General features: G+C 34.8%; 1 pseudogene; it reads right to left on the reverse strand.

The window, feature by feature from the left end:
* Window positions 1-58: 58 nt before the first annotated feature.
* On the reverse strand, window positions 59-20,077 carry LOC130981063 (13-hydroxylupanine O-tigloyltransferase-like; annotated as a pseudogene).
* Window positions 20,078-21,796: the final 1,719 nt, after the last annotated feature.

A 21,796-nucleotide genomic window follows, 5' to 3' on the forward strand; every position in this document is an offset into this window, starting at 1 on the left:
TTCACCATATATATATATATATATATATATATGCATGTGTATTCAAATCAAGCATCCTCTAAAGATTGGACATCAACTTGATAGTTTTCTCTTCATCCTTGATCTTGAGCATCCCATTAAGCTCTTTCTCAAATCTTTCCATGGTTTCTTCTGGAAGGCAAATTAAAACCACCGTACCATGCTCTCCTTTAGAGTTAGTATATGGAACAAAGTAGCTCTCACCGCTATCAGGAATGTTCTTTGAACCACATGTAGTGTTAGCTGGCCCAGAATACAAAGACTTACCCCCATCCGAAATCCACATTTTGTGATATCTGACACTAGAAAGGACCCTTTCAAAATAATGTTAGGTTTTCCTTTAATGGCCATTAGATCGGCAACAGAGTGCACATACTCTTCAGTTGCTTCCTTCTTTGCTTTCTTCACCAACTCCAATGCATAGCATCTCCACAGTCGAAACTGCCGCAGGAAACACAAAAGCGTTGCCATAATATCCTTCAGGTAGTGGAGGATTAAGCGTATGATAAAGTTGGTACGTATTAACAAAAGAGAAGAGAATCAATTGGAAATTATCCTTGTTCAAATTAAAGAAGAGTGTGACCTGCAAGGGTCAAAACGTGCATTGACTGCACACATGAAGCGAACTTCTTGATTAGGGTTTTGCCAATGCAGTGCAGCTGTATGACAACGCCAGAGGCATGCACTGAGGACATCGAAGGTGTTGGAAGATTGAGCAACGTGACGAGGGAAGAGGCAGCGCAATGCATCAATCTCTTTGGAGCCAAAGAAGAAGGAAGCATGGCAGGGTTTGAAGAACACATTTTTGTTGTCATCTTCAAGGGGTAGTTGTTTGTATTCATGCTGGATGCATGTAACTCTTGGAGGGTCTCTGGCACAAAACCAGAATGGGAGGATTAAAGGCCTTGTTGCACCTTGGGCTCTTTCTGCTATGCCCTTTATGAATTGCACAAATCCACGTCCATCATACATTGTGTGGTTCATACGCGTAGCAAAGATGAAGCCACCGCATTTGAGCCGTGTCACCTGTCACAATGAGTTAAACTACTTGATATCAATCGATTTCTTTAAATGATAGCGGATCTAATCCACACTCTAATATGATCATATCGCAGATATCACTTCTTTATCTATGGATTTGATCCGTATATCTACATATCTGCACTATATATATATATATATATAGAGGTGAGTTCCATAGTAATTTATTGTTCAATGGTTAAGGGTGGCTTTCTTTTGAGACATGTAGAGCAGGCACGCAAACAAAAGAGTGCACTAACTTTCAGTCAAAACTTGTAGACAGCAGTTAATGCTAAGTGCCCTGACATTAATAGTTTACTACAGGAGCATGGGCAGAATTTTGGGTTCCAAAAACAACACTTTGACATGGGCCAAAGTTTTGGTATACGTATACTTGAAAAATTAGTTAGAGGTCCAAAAAATTTTTAGACAATAACTAAAGTTTATATTTTATAGTCCAATTTATAAATAGTCTTATTTAATATTTAATAATTATTATTAAAATAATTATATAATTTTAAATATATAATAAATATGTAATTATAGATGTATAATAAAATAATTGATTAAATTAAAACTTTTTAATATTAAAAATTTTTTGTTATTGTAAATCATAAATAAACTTAAGTTTTAATTTAACTGGTTTAAAAATTTTATATTAGTAAAATTCAATAATAATCAAAACTTTTAGGATAATACGCACGTTTTTGCAATAATGAAATGTTGGCTTAAACCAGAAACGTACGCATTATCTAAAGAATTTTAATTATTGTTGAATTTTACAAATACAAAATTTTTAAACTAATTAAATTAAAACTTAAGATTATTTTATGATTTATGATAACAAAAAATCTTTAATATTAAAAAATTTAATTTAATTAATTATTTTATTATACATCTATAATTATATATTTATTACGTTTAAAATTATATCATTATTTTAATAATAATTAATAACTATTATATAAAATAATCTATAATTATTTATATTAAACTAATTTTTTATTATCTCATAAATATTATTGATATAATTAATACAACTAGTAACCTGTCTCCTTAAAAGTAACGAAAGGTTCTTTTAGAATTTTAGCTTCTAACACAATAAAAAATTCTTATTGTCAAAGAAGTACTTTAAATTTTAAAATTACAACGGTGAATTATTTTATAAATTGAATCTAATACTTATATTAATATAACTAAATTTTATTTTCAAACTTTTTTTTATGGTTTTCATTTCATACCTTAATCATGCTGCATAGAATCTATAATTAATTTGAGTCAGCAAATCAACAATTGGATATTATTCTTAAAGTTTATCCTGATTAACAGAACAAAAAATTATTGAATGATTTTTTTTTCTTTTCTTTGTTAAATCAGACATACAAAAACCACTTTCATCCTCATTTTCTAAATTTTGTCTACAACGGAATCCATAATTTACCTCTCCTTTTGGACTATAAATCTTAGTTATTGTCTAAGAATTTTTTGGACATCCAACTAATTTTTTAACTATAACTTTTGTCAAGCTCAAACTTTGGCTCATATCAAAGTCTTGTTTTTGGAACCCAAAATCCCATCCATGGCCCTAGAGTAAATCTTTAACATTACCGCACTTAGCACTAATATTGTATATATTATATTATATTATATTTTAATAACTAATTTTATTCATATATATTGTATTATTTTATTTTTATTATTAACAAAAAAATTGATTTAACAATATTAAAGGAGTTTAAAAGAGTACAAAAGAGAGTTTATTAGAATAAAAAAATTTTGTTGATTTTTTTATACAAATATAATTTTTTAATATATTTTTTCAGGGATGCTACACATCCATATAACCATGTTATCAAGTTGGCCCAACACAAAAAAAAAAACTCAATACTATTAAATGAAACGTGAAATACACGCGCCCAACACACACGAAACGCTTCTTCTCTTCGTCTTCTCTTCTCCATCACGCTTTTTCTTTTTCTTCTTCTCCCGCGCTTCTTCTTCTTCTTCTTCTTCTCCTTCTCCTTCTTCTTCTTCTTCTTCTTCTTCTTCTTCTTCTTCTCACGCTCGTTTATGCACGGAGTGTCTTCTTCTTCGCCTTCTTCTTTGCGTTCCTCCTTCTCCTCCTTTTTTCCTTTTTCGCGTTCCTTCTTCTTCACGTGTTTTCTCCTTATCGTCATTCTTTTGTTGTTATTGCTGCTGTATTTTTTTGTCTTTTCCTCCTTCTCTCTGGTGAAGAAGCAGTAGAAGGCGAGGAAGAAGAATTTTGAATAGTGCAGAATGAACCGAACACAGTACTCGTGGTGAACTGAGCACAATATTCATGGTGAACCAAACATAGTACTCATAGTGAACCGAACACAATACAATTGTATAGTACTGAGTGAACGAAACATAATCCATTATATAAAATCAAATTCAAACAGCTTTCTGTAGAATGAACCGAACACAGTACTCGTGGTGAACCGAACACAATACTCATGGTAAACCGAACATAGTACTCATGGTGAACCGAACACAATACAATTGTATAGTATTGAGTGAACGAAACATAATCCATTATATAAAATCAAGATGGTGAACCAAGCAATGCTTCTTTCAAATACAATTGTATAGTACTCATGGTGGACTAAACAATGCTTCTTTCAAATGTATATATGTCAATGTCAATGTATATATCTATTCTTAATATCAACATATGTATAAATTGTTAATATTTATATTTGATTCAAGATGGATTACTCATCTGAGATATTAATTTATATATATGTTGGAACTGTCTGGTTGCTGTTTTATTCCAGGTTCTCAGTGATTGCAATCACTGTATTTACCAATACATTCGAACTCCAAAAGAACATAGTGAACCGAAATTAATACACTGGGTGAACCAAAAGGTAGAAACACACTGAACCCCTAAACACTAAAACCAGAATCCTGAACACTGAACCCTGAACCTATAAACCCTAAATCCCTAAATCCCTAAAACCTAAATCCTACACCTTAAAACCTAAACCCTAAACCCTAAACCCTGAACCCGAACCCTGAACTCTGAACTCTGAACCCTGAACGCTAAACCCTAAACCCTAAATCTTGAACATGAACCCTGAACACTGAACTCTGAACTTTAAATGCTAAACCCTCATGGTGAACCGAACATAGTACTCATGGTGAACCGAAATCTTAATTATGGTGAACCGAATAGACATAATACTATTTATTCTTAAATAAAATTTACATGCTTATTACTTGCTATTTAAATTTAATCTAATTTATTTTTTATAATAAATTTTAAATATTTAAAAATTATTTATTTTATATTTTTTAAATTAAATATTAATTTTTAATTTATTTTAATAAATTAACCGTTATCTTATAAATACCATAATAATCACTTTATTCTTATATACTGGAAAAATATTTATTTTTTATAAACATTAAAAAAAGTATCTCTAATAATTTATATATAGCATTAGTGGGCGACTGGACCAGATAAAATATGGTGTAGGTGAAACAACATATAAAATATATTTTTTATTTGAAATAAAAGTTTCTCAATTTAATATTTGGCACATAAATTATTCACTAACCTGTATATTAATAATATTTATACACAACACCACTCAGGTTAGAGCTATTCACCATCCATCGTCTCTAATCTCTTTCATTCTCTGCTGAATCGATCACAGTTCGTGCGTGGTAGTTGATATTGGAATGTGATTTCTCATTGGTAGTTATTGTTTTTGATTCACCACACCTTATAAGTTCGATTTGGTATGCAGAGCTGTACGAGGATCGGCAAATATGGAGAGAATTTTATGGTAAACCGAAATCTTAATTATACGGTGAACCAAAATCTTAATTACGGTGAAACAATTATATAGTGTTTAGGGAAGAAAATAGAACATATTGGTCTAATTTTTATTAGACTTCTAAAGGTTGTGGTAGGCATAGAGAAGGAGAGTTGAATCTATGCCTTTCTTTTATGTTATTAAAATGACCATTTAAAATAGACTTTCAATTATAATTCTGTTTGAAGTCAAAAACGAAAAATTTACGAGACAATTTATTTTTGTCTCATGAATATCAGAAAACAGAACATTGCAGATAAGAGAGAAGTTAACACCATCATGTATCCTGGTTCGGTTGCCTTGTGCTATGCAACCTACATCCAGTCTCCTCCACAATAATGGAGGAATTTTCACTATAGTTAAAGTATTACATACACCAATTCTACAGGATTGACACAATCCTTTCACACTCAAGTTCTAACCTAACTTGACATTGGCTATGCTAATACCAAACTCTTCACTCTTAGTGCTCACCCAACTAAGAAAGGGTTACCTCACTAGTATAGGATACAAGACTCAAACTTACCTAAAAAAATCTGAAAATAACTCTAGCCTTTTCACTCAAGTGTATCACTCGACCTTTTTCTACTCATGGCTTTTACTTGAGCTCTCTCATTATGCCTTTTCATTCAAGAAATTACAGAAAGATAAACATTGAAAAGTAAATTACAATCTGTAAAACATGAAAGAGATTGACTTCATCAACAGCCTCTTTACTATGTGATAAACCAGACTTGCACGTCTCTGAGTGAGTTCTTTAATATTGGCCGGATGTTTCTTTGAAAGAAAGTATTATCCAAGTAGAGGAACTTCTTCACGAAACTCTTCACAGAACCCAACTTACCAAACTCTGATTTTCTCTCCTTTCCTTCTGAATCAACAGCAAACCTCTTTTATCTCCTTGCATGTTGCTGGGTTGCTCTCCCTAGGTCAACTTCTTGAGCTCTGTACTTCACCAACCCACCATCTCACCTTTTTCTATTTTTACTCAAATTAGGGACTTTACTTCTGACCTCCTGGGTTGACCGAAAGTCATAGAAAAATAGAAAATAGATGTCCTCAATGGTAAACCCAGATCTTAACTATTGAGAAGCTACTTGGTCCCCAAAACATATTTTCAACCGTAGATCCACGGTAGTGAAGAACATAAATCTTTTCCATGTATCTCAATATGGAGTTGCAGAGAGTTGAAGATGAGGAGAGGAGAAAGAGATGCATGTAGAAGGAAATAAAGTTACCTTTGACTTCTGATCTCTTCTTGACCCAGATTGATGTAGGTGATTAGACTTTACCCTTTCTTTCTTAATCTTTCTCTTTCTTGCTTCTTTGGTGATAAGCTTATGGAAGAAGCTTTCTCTCTCTCAATTTTTTTTTTCTGATTTCAGACCAAAGCACAAAAGTGAGCGTTGCTTTTGGTGTGAGAGTAATTTGGAGCAATTTGCTACTAACAGGCTTGGATCGGATATCCATAAGGCAACTCGTTTGATTTCTTTGGCTTTATTTTTTTTGGGTTTCGCTTGATTTATCAACCCACCAGCCTTGTTATTTTATTTTCATTCCAATTGAGCTGCTAAACTAAATTTTGGCCTACAATATTTAATAAATAATTAGCAACATACAATTATTAATACTCAACACTAATTATTTATTTTGTCCAAAAATAATGTTTGTCATTATTAATTAATTTTGTTAATTTCTTAACTCAACAACTCCTTTATGCGGACCGAACCGAAAACATGAACGTGATGAACCACCTCTTTAGTACTTACCGAACCGAAAAGTTATTCACATATATTGAGAGTTACTCACAGTTACATATTATCAATTCAATTTAGATGTAGATCACCTCAGTCCATTCAATTCATTTCAAATAAAATTAGCAATTTCATTCCATTAAATTTGATTCAGAATTCAATAATCCAAACCTCATCAAATTGATGCGTTTCAGAAGAATCATCAAAATCACACTCATTCAACTGATTTGAAGTTGATTCATTCATTGTTTCAATTTAAAAGTGCAGATCGAAGAAGAAAATGAAGAAGAAGATGAACGACGAAGCTAATTGCGTTGAATTAATCTAGATCCATAATGCAGAGAAGAAAAACGCGAAAGAGCGAGGAGAACAACGAATTTAATTAGGTTGAAGAAGAAGAAGAAGAAGAAGAAGAAGAAGAAGAAGAGGTTTACGTTGTGTGAAAAAATTTATGTTGAGAAATGTTGATAACGCAAAATAAAGATTCGTAATATAGATTATAAGAGATGCGTGTAAAACAAACAGGAGAGTGGGGCGTGGAGTGAAAATTGTTTAGATACCATCTACGTAATTTTTATATGGATATAAAACTTTTCTGATATTTTTTATTTTACAGATATATCCTATCTGATTCAATTTGCAAATGTGGATCAAATTAGATATATAGGATTCAAACAAAAAATATGAGATATTAGATTTAATTCCATAAATTTAATGTATATCAAATAATAATTTTAACTATATCTAATCTAATTCGATCTACAAATACCCTACTTTAGATCATATCTTTAAATCTTACATTTTTCAAAAAAAAATTAATAGGTTAATTTTACAATAAAAAAATTATTAATATTAACTAATTAAAAATTAATTTCTTACACTTATTCAATTTTTAATGTTATTTTTTGATACGATAAAAAGATAAAATTGTTTTCATAAATTATGATGGACTAATAAATACAATATTACATATATGAACAAACATATACGATACAAGAAAAACTAAACTAGTTTGAGGAGTAACCATATGATTTATGACTAATTTCTTTTAGTTAATTTATTTTTTATGATAATTTTATATCAGTGGATTCTAGTATCACTGTGCTATGGTAGTTATGGTAATTATACACGTATTATTAAAATTAAAGTCATACTTTTTTATATTTTAATAACATTTTTTTAAATAATATTTTTTAAAAAATGTTGTTTAACAATAAAAAAAACTTTAATTTTAACTTATGATGCACGAACACTGACACAGATATGGGAGACGATACAACACGGAACATACCGACACGTAAATTTTAAAATCTTATAAAACACGAGAACACGCATACATATAAAATATAAAGTATTTTTTAAATAAATCGTAATAATATTTTGATATTTTATTGATATTAAAATATAAATTAATTTTTTAATTAATTTTAATGTCTTATTTTAATTATATCAAGCACTTAAAATATTTTTTTATTTTAATAAATAATAATATATATTATATCTAAATTTATTTTAAGAATATATATTAAGAATAAGACTGGATACGCTGACACATAATGGTATTTAGGTGTGTCCAAAAATGTCAAAAAAATTATATTTTTTATTAAGACACATTTAGACACAACAGACGTACGTGTCGGATAAATATCGATATTCTAATACACAAACACAATAATTCAGCAAAGTATCTATACTTCTTAGATTTTAACACTACTTTTTGAAATTCGATAATCATTGTAATATAACCATCCTAAAATGACCCTTATATATTTAGCATTATTATTATATGTTACAATTACAAGTTATAGCATAGGTTTTGTAACTATTAGAAAGATCCTTTGTCAGCAATGGTTATAACTGCCACAAAAAATAAGGATAAGATCATTGATATTTAAACGTAGGTAATTAATGTAGTAATGACTATTTTATTATCACTAAAAATAAATAAGAGAAATATTAGAGTCCAAAAAATTTATTGTTTTAGTCTATAATTCATTATTAATATGTAAAAATATAGACTAAAAATATATTATTAAATTAATATACTAAAAAAATTATATTAATAGCTAAAAATATTAACTAAAAATAATAAATTTTACTTATTTTTAAAATTTTTTTACCTAAAATAATAATGACTAAATGTGTTTTAGGATGATAGGATGTGTTATATATATATATATATAGGAATTTAGAAAAACAATAAAAAAATTAACTTTTAATTAATTTTAAAATTTAGGTTTATAATTTAAAATTTAAAATAATTATAAAAATTTAGTTGATATTAACTAAAAAATATTAGTTTTTTAACGTCATTCGAGAATTAAAAATACTAGTTATATACTAAAATTAGTCATTATTTATTTGTCTATAAATATATGTATTATTTAATTTATTTTTAATATATATTTTATATTTTAATATATATTTTATTTTTATACTAATCATTGATTTTAGTAGTTATATTTAATGTATCGCGTAGCATAGTCGAATTTACCTGAATAAGGAGGAGTGGAGAGTATCAGGAAATGGAACATAGTAGATGGTGGACGAAATTGTGATCCTCTTTGTATTTGCATGAGATTTATTTAATGGCTATTGGCTCTGTGTGGATACAACTCCGTTCAACTTAACCAGCAAGTGTACTGGGTCATCCAAGTAATACCTTACGTGAGTAAGGGTCAATCCCACAGAGATTGTTGGTATGAAGCAAGCTATGGTCACCTTGTAAATCTCAGTTAGGCAGATTAGATAGTTTTGGGTTTCGAAAATTAATAATAAAAAGAAAATAAAAGGGTTAGAGATACTTATGTAAATTAATAGTGGGAATTTCAGATAAGTGTATGGAGATGCTGTGCTCCTCTTGAATCTCTACTTTCCTATTACATTCATCCAATCCTTCTTACTCCTTTCCATGGCAAGCTGTATGTAGGGCATCACCGTTGTCAGTGGCTACATCCCATCCTCTCAGTAAAAACGTTCCTATGCTCTGTCACAGCACGGCTAATCAGCTGTTGGTTCTCGATCATGTTGGAATAGGATCCATTGATCCTTTTGCGCTTGTCATCACGCCCAACAATCGCGAGTTTGAAGCTCGTCACAGTCATTCAATCCCAGAATCCTACTCGGAATACCACAGACAAGGTTTAGAATTTCCGGATCCTCATGAATGCCGCCATCTATCTAGCTTATACCACGAAGATTCTGTTGGGGAATCTAAGAGATATGCGTCCGGCCTAAGGTAGAACGGAAGTGGTTGTCAGTCACGTGCGTTCATAGGTGAGAATGATGATGAGTGTCACGAATCATCACATTCATCCAGTTGAAGTACAACGTATATCTTGGAATAATAATAAAAGAGAATTGAATAGAAAGTAATAGTAATTGTATTGAAACTTGAGGTACAGCAGAGCTCCACACCCTTAATCTATGGTGTGCAGAAACTCCACTGTTGAAAATACATAAGTAAAAGGTTCAGGCATGGCCGAATGGCCAGCCCCCAAAACGTGATCAATAGCCTCTTAAGATGAGGAATAAAACAAAACTGAGACCAAAGATGTCTAATACAATAGTAACTTATCCTATTTATACTAGACTAGCAACTAGGGTTTATATGAGTAAGTAATTGATGCATAAATCCACTTCCGGGGCCCACTTGGTGCATGTTTGGGCTGAGCTTGATATATCCACAAGTTGAGGGTTCTCTTGGAGTTGAACTCCAAGTTATAACGTGTTTTGGGCGTTCAACTCCGGATCATGACGTTTTTCTAGCGTTTAACTCCAGACAGCAGCATATACTTGGCGTTCAACGCCAAGTTACGTCGTCAATTTCCAAATAAAGTATGGACTATTATATATTGCTGGAAAGCTCTGGATGTCTACTTTCCAACGCCGTTGAGAGCACGCCATTTGGAGTTCTGTAGCTCCAGAAAATCCATTTTGAGTACAGGGAGGTCAGATTCCAACAGCATCAGCAGTCCTTTTGTCAGCCTTTTTCAGAGTTTTGCTCAAGTCCCTCAATTTCAGCCAGAAATTACCTGAAATCACAGAAAAACACACAAACTCATAGTAAAGTCCAGAAATGTGAATTTAACATAAAAACTAATGAAAACATCCCTAAAAGTAGCTTGAACTTACTAAAAATTACCTAAAAACAATGCCAAAAAGCGTATAAATTATCCGCTCATCACAACACCAAACTTAAATTGTTGCTTGTCCCCAAGCAACTGAAAATCAATTAGGATAAAAAGAAGAGAATATACTATAAATTCCAGAATATCAATGAATATTAATTATAATTAGATGAGCGGGACTTGTAGCTTTTTGCTTCTGAATAGTTTTGGCATCTCACTTTTTCCTTTGAAGTTTAGAATGATTGGCTTCTCTAGGAACTTATAATTTTGGATAGTGTTATTGACTTTCTTAGTTAAGCATGTTAATTCTTGAACACAGCTACTTATGAGTCTTGACCGTGGCCCTAAGCACTTTGTTTTCCAGTATTACCACCGGATACATAAATGCCACAGACACATAACTGGGTGAACCTTTTCAGATTGTGACTTAGCTTTGCTAGAGTCCCCAGTTAGTGGTGTCCAGAGCTCTTAAGCACACTCTTTTTGCTTTGGATCACGACTTTAACCACTTAGTCTCAAGCTTTTCACTTGGACCTTCATGACACAAGCACATGGTTAGGGACAGCTTGGTTTAGCTGCTTAGGCCTGGATTTTATTTCCTTGGGCCCTCCTATCCATTGATGCTCAAAGCCTTGGATCCTTTTTACCCTTGCCTTTTGGTTTTAAGGGCTATTGGCTTTTTCTGCTTGCTTTTTCTTTTTCTTTCTAATTTTTTTTCGCCATTTTTTTTCGCAAGCTTCTTCTTGTTCACTGCTTTTTCTTGCTTCAAGAATCAATTTCATGATTTTTCAGATCCTCAATAACATTTCTCTTTGTTCATCATTCTTTCAAGAGCCAACAGTTTTAACATTCATAAACAACAAGATCAAAAGACATATGCATTGTTCAAGCATTCATTCAAAAAACAAAAGTATTGTCACCACATCAATATAATTAAATTAAATTCAAGGATAAATTCGAAATTCATGTACTTCTTGTTCTTTTGAATTAAAACATTTTTCATTTAAGAGAGGTGAAGGATTAATGGATTTTATTCATAGCTTTAAGACATGGTTACTACATACTAATGATCATGAAGTAAAGACACAAAACATAGATAAACACAACATTAAAAAACGAAAACAGAAAGAAATAAAGAACAAGGAATGAATCCACCTTTAGTGGCGTCTTCTTCTTGAAGGACCAATGATGTTCTTAAGCTCTTCTATGTCCCTTCCTTGCCTTTGTTGCTCCTCCCTCATTGCTCTTTGATCTTCTCTTATTTCTTGGAGAATGATGGAGTGCTCATGATGTTCCACCCTTAATTGTTCAACATTGTGGCTCAAATCTTCTAAGGAGGTGTTGAGTTGTTCCCAATAGTTGTTGGGAGGAAAGTCCATCCCTTGAGGCATCTCAGAGATTTCTTGATGATGAGCTTCCTCATGCATCTCTTGAGGACCGTGAAGGGTCTCTCTTGCTTGCTCCATCCTCTTCTTGGTGATGGGCTTATCCTCTTCAATGAGGATGTCTCCTTCTATGATGACTCCAGCTGAGTAACACAGATGGCAAATAAGGTGAGGAAAAGCTAGCCTTGCCATGGGTGAGGGCTTGTCGGCTATTTTGTAGATTTCATTGGAGATGACCTCATGAACTTCTACTTCCTCTCCAATCATGATGCTATGAATCATAATGGCCTGATCCACAGTAACTTCAGATCGGTTGCTAGTAGGAATGATGGAGCGTTGAATGAACTCCAACCATCCTCTAGCCACAGGCTTGAGGTCCAGTCTTCTTAGTTGGACTGGCTTGCCTTTGGAGTCTCTCTTCCATTGAGCTCCTTCCACATATATGTTTATTAGGATTTGGTCCAACCTTTGATTAAAGTTGACCCTTCTAGTGTAGGGGCGTTCATCTCCTTGCATCATGGGCAAGTGAAATGCCAACCTCACATTTTCCGGACTAAAATCCAAGTATTTCCCCCGAACCATTGTGAGATAATTCTTTGGACTCGGGTTCATACTTTGATCATGGTTCCTAGTGATCCATGCATTGGCATAGAACTCTTGAACCATTAAGATTCTGACTTGTTGCATGGGGTTGGTTAAGACTTCCCAACCTCTTCTTCGGATTTCATGTCGGATCTCCGGATACTCATTCTTTTTGAGCTTGAAAGGGACCTCGGGGATCACCTTCTTCTTTGCCACAACATCATAGAAGTGGTCTTGATGGCTTTTGGAGATGAATCTTTCCATCTCCCATGACTCGGAGGTGGAAGCTTTTGTCTTCCCTTTTCCTTTTCTAGAGGATACTCCGGCCTTAGGTGCCATTGATGGTAATGGAAACAAAAAAAGCTTATGCTTTTACCACACCAAACTTAAAATATTGCTCGCCCTCGAGCAATAGAAGAAAGAAGAGAAGAAGAAGAAGAAGAAAATATGGAGGAAAGGGAGAGATGTAGGTTCGGTCAAGTGGGAGAAGAGGGGGTTGTGTTGTGTGAAAATGAAGTAGAATGGAAGGGTATTTATAAGGAGAGGGGGGAGTGAATTTTCGGCCATTTAGGGTGGGAATGGGTGGGAAAATGTTTTTTTTTGAATTTTGAAGGTAGGTGGGGTTTATGGGGAAGAGTGGATGGATGTGAGTGGTGAAGGGGATGATTGGGAAGAGGATTTGAGGTTATTGGTGAAGAGTGTTGGGAAGTGTGACATGGGGAAGAGTAATCACAAAAACTAGGATTAGGAGGTAAGGTGGGAATATGGTAGGTGGGGATCCTGTGGGGTCCACAGATCCTGAGGTGATCCTGTGGGGTCCACAGATCCTGAGGTGTCAAGGAATTCCATCCCTGCACCAAATAGGCATGTAAAATGCCTTTGCACACCATTCTGGCGTTTAAACGCCCATTGGTGCACATTCTAGGTGTTCAACGCCCATGTAAAGCATGTTTCTAGCGTTGAACGCCAGTTTCATGCTTGTTACTGGCGTTCAGCGCCAGCTTTTCTTCTCCAGGCACATTCCTGGCGTTCAGCGCCAGAATGTTGCTTGTTTCTGGCGTTCAGCGCCAGAATGATGCTCTGTTCTGGCGTTGAACGCCGGCCAGATGCATCTTACTGGCGTTGAACGCCAGCCTGTGCGTCCTCCAGGGTGCGAATTTTTTTCTTTTGCTATTTTGATTCTGTTTTTAATTTTGATGATTTTTTTCGTGACTCCTCATGATCATGTACCTAATAAAACACAAAATAACAATAAAATAGAATAAAATAAAAATTAGATAATTAAAATTGGGTTGCCTCCCAACAGGCGCTTCTTTAATGTCATTAGCTTGACAGTGGCTCTCATGGAGCCACAAGGTGATCAGGTCAATGTTGTATAGTGCCAACACCAAACTTAGAGTTTGGATATGGGGTCTTAACACCAAACTTAGAGTTTGGTTGTGGCCTCCCAACACCAAACTTAGAGTTTGACTGTGGGGGCTCTTCTTGACTCTGAACTGAGAGAAGCTCTTTATGCTTACTCTCTTTTGTCACAGAGGGATGGCCATGTGCCTTAAACACAAGGTAGTCCCCATTCAATTGAAGGACTAATTCACCTCTGTCGACATCTATCACAGCTCCTGCTGTGGCTAGGAAAGGTCTTCCAAGGATGATGCAATCATCCTCTTCCTTCCTAGTGTCTAAGATTATGAAATCAGCGGGGATGTAAAGGCCTTCAACCTTTACTAACACGTCCTCTACTATTCCATAAGCTTGTCTCAATGACTTATCTGCCAATTGTAATGAGAACAAGGCAGGTTGTACCTCAATGATCCCCAGCTTCTCCATTACAGAGAGTGGCATAAGATTTATCCCTGACCCTAGATCACACAGAGCTTTTGCAAAGGTCATGGTGCCTATGGTACAAGGTATTAAGAACTTGCTAGGATCTTGTCTCTTTTGAGGTAAAATTTTCTGAATCCAGGTGTCTAGTTCATTAATGAGCAAGGGGGGGTTCACTTTCCCAAGTCTCATTGCCAAACAACTTGGCATTCAGCTTCATGATAGCTCCTAAATATTGAGCAACTTGCTCTCCAGTTACATCTTCATCATCTTCAGAGGAAGAATAGTCTTCAGAGCTCATGAATGGCAGAAGGAGATTTAATGGAATCTCTATGGTCTCTATATGAGCCTCAGATTCCTGTGGATCCTTAATAGGAAACTCCTTCTTGCTTGAGGGACGTCCCAGGAGGTCTTCCTCACTAGGATTTTCGTCCTCTTCCTCCCTTGTGCATTCGGCCATATTGACTATATCAATGGCCTTGCACTCTCCTTTTGGATTCTCTTCTGTATTGCTTGGGAGAATACTGGGAGGAGTTTCAATAACTTTCTTACTCAGCTGGCCCACTTGTGCCTCCAGATTTCTAATGGAGGATCTTGTTTCACTCATGAAACTGAAAGTGGCCTTTGACAGATCAGAGACTATATTGGCTAAATTAGAAGTGTTTTGTTCAGAATTCTCTGTCTGTTGCTGAGAAGATGATGAAAAGGGCTTGCTATTGCCCAGCCTATTGCGTCCACCATTGTTAAAGCCTTGTTGAGGCTTTTGTTGATCCTTCCATGAGAAATTTGGATGATTTCTCCATGATGAGTTATAGGTGTTTCCATAAGGTTCACCCATGTAATTAACCTCTGCCATGGCAGAGTTCTTAGGATCATAAGCTTCTTCAGAAGCTGCCTCTCTAGTACTGTTGGATGCATGTTGCCATCCATTCAGATTTTGAGAGATCATGTTGACCTGTTGAGTCAACACTTTGTTCTGAGCCAATATGGCATTCAGAGCATCTATTTCAAGAACTCCTTTCTTCTGAGGTATCCCATTATTCACGGAATTCCTCTCAGAAGTATACATGAATTGGTTGTTTGCAACCATATCAATGAGTTCTTGAGCCTCTTCAGGCGTTTTCTTCAGGTGAATAGATCCACCTGCAGAATGGTCCAATGACATTTTCGAAAATTCAGATAGACCATAATAGAATATATCTAATATGGTCCATTCTGAAAACATGTCAGATGGACATCTTTTGGTCAGCTGCTTGTATCTTTCCCAAGCTTCATAGAGGGATTCACCATCTTTTTGTTTGAAGGTTTGAACATCCACTCTCAGCTTGCTCAGCTTTTGAGGAGGAAAGAATTTATCCAAGAAGGCTGTGACCAGCTTATCCCAAGAGTCCAGGCTATCCTTAGGTTGTGAATCCAACCATATTCTAGCTCTGTCTCTTACAGCAAAAGGAAAAAGCATGAGTCTGTAGACTTTAGGATCGACTCCATTCGTCTTTACAGTCTCACAGATCTGCAAGAACTCAGTTAAAAACTGGTAAGGATCTTTAGATGGAAGTCCATAAAACTTGCAGTTTTGTTGCATTAAGGCAACTAGTTGAGGCTTAAGCTCAAAATTATTGGCTCCAATGGCAGGAATGGAGATGCTTCTTCCATCAAATTTGGACGTTGGCTTTGTGAAGTCACCAAGCATTCTCCTTGCATTATTATTATTTTCGGCTGCCATCTCCTTCTCTTGTTCGAAAATTTCTGAAAGGTTGTTTCTAGATTGTTGTAACTTAGCTTCTCTTAATTTTCTCTTCAGAGTCCTTTCAGGTTCTGGATCAATTTCAACAAGAGTGCCTTTTTCCCTGTTCCTGCTCATATGAAAGAGAAGAAAACAAGAAAAGAAGAGGAATCCTCTATGTCACAGTATAGAGATTCCTTTATGTTAGTAGAAGAAGAAAGGGGGAAGAGTGAAGAAGAATGGGTTCGGATATTTAGATGAAGAGAGGTGAAGAGAAGTGTTAGTAAATAAGTAATTAAATAGAAGAAGAAAAGAGAAGGGAAATTTCGAAAATAATTTTGAAAAAGGGGTTAGTGATTTTCTAAAATTAGAGATAAAATGTAATTAAAATTAAAACATGAAGCAATTAATTAATTAAAAAGAATTTTTGAAAAAGGGGTGAGATATTTTCGAAAATTAGAGAGGGAAAAGTAGTTAGGTGGTTTTTAAAAAAAATAAGAAACAAACAAAAAGTTAGTTAGTTGATTGAAAAAGATTTGAGATCAAATTCGAAAAAGATAAGAAGATAAGAAGTTAGATAAGATATTTTGAAATCAAATTTTGAAAAAGATAAAATTTTTGAAAAAGATAAGATAAAAGATAAAAAGATCTAATTTTTAAAATGACTTGACTAACAAGAAACTACAAGATAAGATTCTAGAACTTAAAGATTGAACCTTTCTTAACAAGAAAGTAACAAACTTCAAATTTTTGAACCAATCACATTAATTGTTAGCCAATTTTCGAAAATTTGATATAAAGATAAGAAAAAGATTTTGAAAATAATTTGAAAAATATTTTTGAAATTTTCGAAAATGATAAAAAAATGAAAAAGATATGATTTTTGAAAAAGATTTTAAAAAGATAAGATTTTTAAAATTGAAATTTTGATTTGACTTGTAAGAAAAAACTAATTTTCAAAATTTTTGACTAAGTCAACTCAAATTTTCGAAAATTTGGAGGGAATTAAGGAAAAGATATTTTTTTTTGATTTTTTGAATTTTTAATTATGAGAGAGAAAAACAACAAAAATACTCAATGCATGAAATTTTTAGATCAAAACAATGAATGCATGCAAGAATGCTATGAATGTCAAGATGAACACCAAGAACACTTTGAAGATTATGATGAATATCAAGAACATAATTTTGAAAAATTTTTGATGCAAAGAAAACATGCAAGACACCAAACTTAGAAATCTTTAATGCATGGAAAATATGAATGCAAAGATGCACATGAAAAACAAGAAAAGTCATAAGACAAGAAAATATCAAGATCAAGCAAGAAGACTTACCAAGAACAACTTGAAGATCATGAAGAACACTATGAATGCAGGAAATTTTCGAAAATTGCAAGAAAATTTTTTTTAAAGCATGCAATTGACACCAAACTTTAAAATTGACTCAAGACTCAAACAAGAAACACAAAATATTTTTTATTTTTATGATTTTCTAATTTTTTTTTATTTTTATTATTTTTTTCGAAAATATTTTTGGAAAAACGAAAAATAAAAGAAAAATTTTTGAAAAAGATTTTTGAAAAGAAAATTACCTAATCTGAGCAACAAGATGAACCGTCAGTTGTCCATACTCGAACAATCCTCGGCAACGGCGCCAAAAACTTGGTGATGTTGCCGGATTAAAACTTGGTAACATTGTGGTCTGGAAACAATTGTGAAATTGTTGTTCGAAATTGATTGTTCCCCGGCAACGGCGCCAAAAACTTGGTGGACGAAATTGTGATCCTCTTAGTATTTGCATGAGATTTATCTAATGGCTATTGGCTCTGTGTGGACACAACTCCGTTCAACTTAACCAGCAAGTGTACTGGGTCATCCAAGTAATACCTTACGTGAGTAAGGGTCGATCCCACAGAGATTGTTGGTATGAAGCAAGCTAAGGTCACCTTGTAAATCTCAATTAGGCAGATTAGATAGTTTTGGGTTTCAAAAATTAATAATAAAAAGAAAATAAAAGGGATAGAGATTCTTATGTAAATTAATAGTGGGAATTTCAGATAAGTGTATGGAGATGCTGTGCTCCTCTTGAATCTCTACTTTCCTATTACATTCATCCAATCCTTCGTACTCCTTTCCATGGCAAGCTGTATGTAGGGCATCACCGTTGTCAGTGGCTACATCCCATCCTCTCAGTGAAAACGTTCCTATGCTCTGTCACAGCACGGCTAATCAGCTGTTGGTTCTCGATCATGTTGGAATAGGATCCATTGATCCTTTTGCGCTTGTCATCACGCCCAGCAATCGCGAGTTTGAAGCTCGTCACAGTCATTCAATCCCAGAATCCTACTCGGAATACCACAGACAAGGTTTAGACTTTCCGGATCCTCATGAATGCCGCCATCTATCTAGCTTATACCACGAAGATTCTGTTGGGGAATCTAAGAGATATGCGCCCGGCCTAAGGTAGAACGGAAGTGGTTGTCAGTCACGTGCGTTCATAGGTGAGAATGATGATGAGTGTCACGGATCATCACATTCATCCAGTTGAAGTGCAACGTATATCTTGGAATAATAATAAAAGAGAATTGAATAGAAAGTAATAGTAATTGTATTGAAACTTGAGGTACAGCAGAGCTCCACACCCTTAATCTATGGTGTGCAGAAACTCCACTGTTGAAAATACATAAGTAAAAGGTTCAGGCATGGCCGAATGGCCAGCCCCCAAAACGTGATCAATAGCCTCTTAAGATAAGAAATAAAACAAAACTGAGACCAAAGATGTCTAATACAATAGTAACTTATCCTATTTATACTAGACTAGCTACTAGGGTTTACATGAGTAAGTAATTGATGCATAAATCCACTTTCGGGGCCCACTTGGTGCATGTTTGGGCTGAGCTTGATCTATCCATGAGCTGAGACTTCTCTTGGAGTTGAACTCCAAGTTATAACGTGTTTTGGACGTTCAACTCCGGATCATGACGTTTTTCTGGCGTTTAACTCCAGACAACAGCATATACTTTGTCGTTCAACGCCAAGTTACGTCGTCAATTTCCGAATAAAGTATGGACTATTATATATTGCTGGAAAGCTCTGGATGTCTACTTTCCAACGCCGTTGAGAGCGTGCCATTTGGAGTTCTGTAGCTCCAGAAAATCCATTTTGAGTGCAGGGAGGTCAGATTCCAACAACATCAGCAGTCCTTTTGTCAGCCTTTTTCAGAGTTTTGCTCAAGTCCTTCAATTTCAGCCAGAAATTACCTGAAATCACAGAAAAACACACAAACTCATAGTAAAGTCCAGAAATGTGAATTTAACATAAAAACTAATGAAAACATCCCTAAAAGTAGCTTGAACTTACTAAAAATTACCTAAAAATAATGCCAAAAAGCGTATAAATTATCCGCTCATCAGTAGAGGAGCTCATGAAAGTAAGGGAATGGAGGCAGAGGATCAACACGAAAATGGTCGACTGTAACATCTGCATCAGCTTCCATGAACAATACACTTTCGCCATTGCAATCCACCATAAGTTTGCCACTATTACCTTCCCTAAGCCATTCGGCAAGTGGATAATAGAACACAAGTGCTTTGGAGAAACATGGACAGGGTCTTTTCCTGCCATTGAAGGGTTGTAAGCAAAGAATTGCACCAATGGAAGTTGGTAACGAAGACCCTTTTGGTCATCAATATCGGAGAGAAGCTTGAGCTTATGGGGGGTGGGTCCAGCAGGTGCCACTAGTTTCGCTGGGTTCCTCCTCACGTTAAACACCATTGATGATGATGATTTCTGGAGAACCATTATTATGTGCTTTTTTGGAAATTAAAGTAAGAATCCAAATATTGGTGTTTGATGAATATACCGAAATGTTGATATTATTAAGAATGTGTTCTTGTATGGATACCTGGAGGGAGAGCTCAGTCTTTGGGAGTCGACGCCGAGCTATTGCTTTCGGGGCCAACCTTCAAGCCTTATGATAATCCGGGCTTTACTCCAAGAGGGTGTCCAATTGCGTAGAGCTTTGAGCAAGAAACAGGGGGAGTGTACCTGCAAAGGCACTCCGAAGCTTAAGTTAGTATTGAGAATTCAATGTGTCTTCAGGATAGAAGATCATACCTTTTATAGGTGATAGTGTGTAAATCAGTTATGTTCCTACTTTATTGCCTGTATTAAAGAGCAATAATAAGGGTTTGGACGTTTCACTTTTGTGAAGCAGTCCGTTAAGCTGCTTTGTAACGTTAGTTTTTAATAAATGACATTGATTGTTGATTAGTAATTGCAAGCTGACTAACAATGTAAATTGCCGAGTAATGACTAAAATGCCGACTTATAACGCCAAATATCTGGGTAATAGATGTGAATAATGGCGAGTTATGAGTGATAAAGCCGATTTATGACATAGGATTTGTAATGGCCGGACCACAGCCCCCAAGCTTAGCCTGGAAAAATGTTTAATGAAGCAGGTTGAGCTTTTAATTGCGTATGAGTCGGCTACTGAATAGTTCGGCGTGTGCTTCTACCTTGTAGCCCCCAGGTCAAGGTGCTTTATTGAACAGTTACTAAGACTGTAGGCTTTCATGATTAGGATAGAGAAAATAACTAAGTGATGGCATTAATGAGTTTGCGTGTTTCTAATGAGGGCTTTATTGGGTTTGACGTGACTGATTTGATGGGAAGTGGAAGCGAGATTTTTGGGTTAAAGTGTGGGAATTAAAGGTTAGGAATTCTGAAGGTTTGCATGTTTACTGTTTTGTGTTTTCTCAAGCGTTTTCAACCAAAAATAAGTAAAAGAGGTGAGTGCTCTTAGTTCTACTTGGTTTTTCTGTTTAATCGTGTTCTCTTCTTCTTCTTATTTGCTTCTGTTTTTTCAAATGGGTTATGAGAAAGAAACAAAAGGGGAGGTAGATTGGTCCTATGACTGGGTGAATGATGATGTAAGGGATCGTGTTTCTCTATTTTTGGATGTTGGTGCTGTGAATGAAATAGATAAGTCTAAGGTTGTTAGGGTTAGTTCTGGGGTTCGATTGGAGCTACTCCCTTGTTCGGTTGATGATAGGGTTTTTCATAGAGGGGAGGGTTTTGAGCATTTCTTTATGTATAGTTGTGTTTTGGAGGAGCTAAGGGTGAGAGTTCCTTTCAGTGATTTTGAGTGTAAAGTTTTGAAGCAGTTGAACTGTGCGCCCTCATAGCTTCATCCCAATGGTTAGGCCTTCCTGCGGGCGTTTGAGATTCTTATGGAATATTTGGAAGAGAAACCGTCAGTAGAGTTATTTTTCTCACTGTTTCAGGTGAAGGGTGTTTGGAAGGGTGGCTGGGTGAATTTGAACAGCTCTCCGGGGTTTGCTTTGTTCAAGTTGTACAAATCGTCTTTTAAGAATTTTAAAGAAATGTACCTTAAGGTCAGTAGCTGTGAGGATGATTTTCCATTCTATGTGGATGAGCATCTGGGGAAAAATTTCCTCTCTGGTGGTGTTCAGAGCCTCAAAATATTTTAGGGCCTGAGATTATAAGTCTGAAAGA

Source organism: Arachis stenosperma, chromosome 5 (genome assembly GCF_014773155.1).
Source record: "Arachis stenosperma cultivar V10309 chromosome 5, arast.V10309.gnm1.PFL2, whole genome shotgun sequence".
Lineage (NCBI taxonomy): Eukaryota > Viridiplantae > Streptophyta > Magnoliopsida > Fabales > Fabaceae > Arachis > Arachis stenosperma.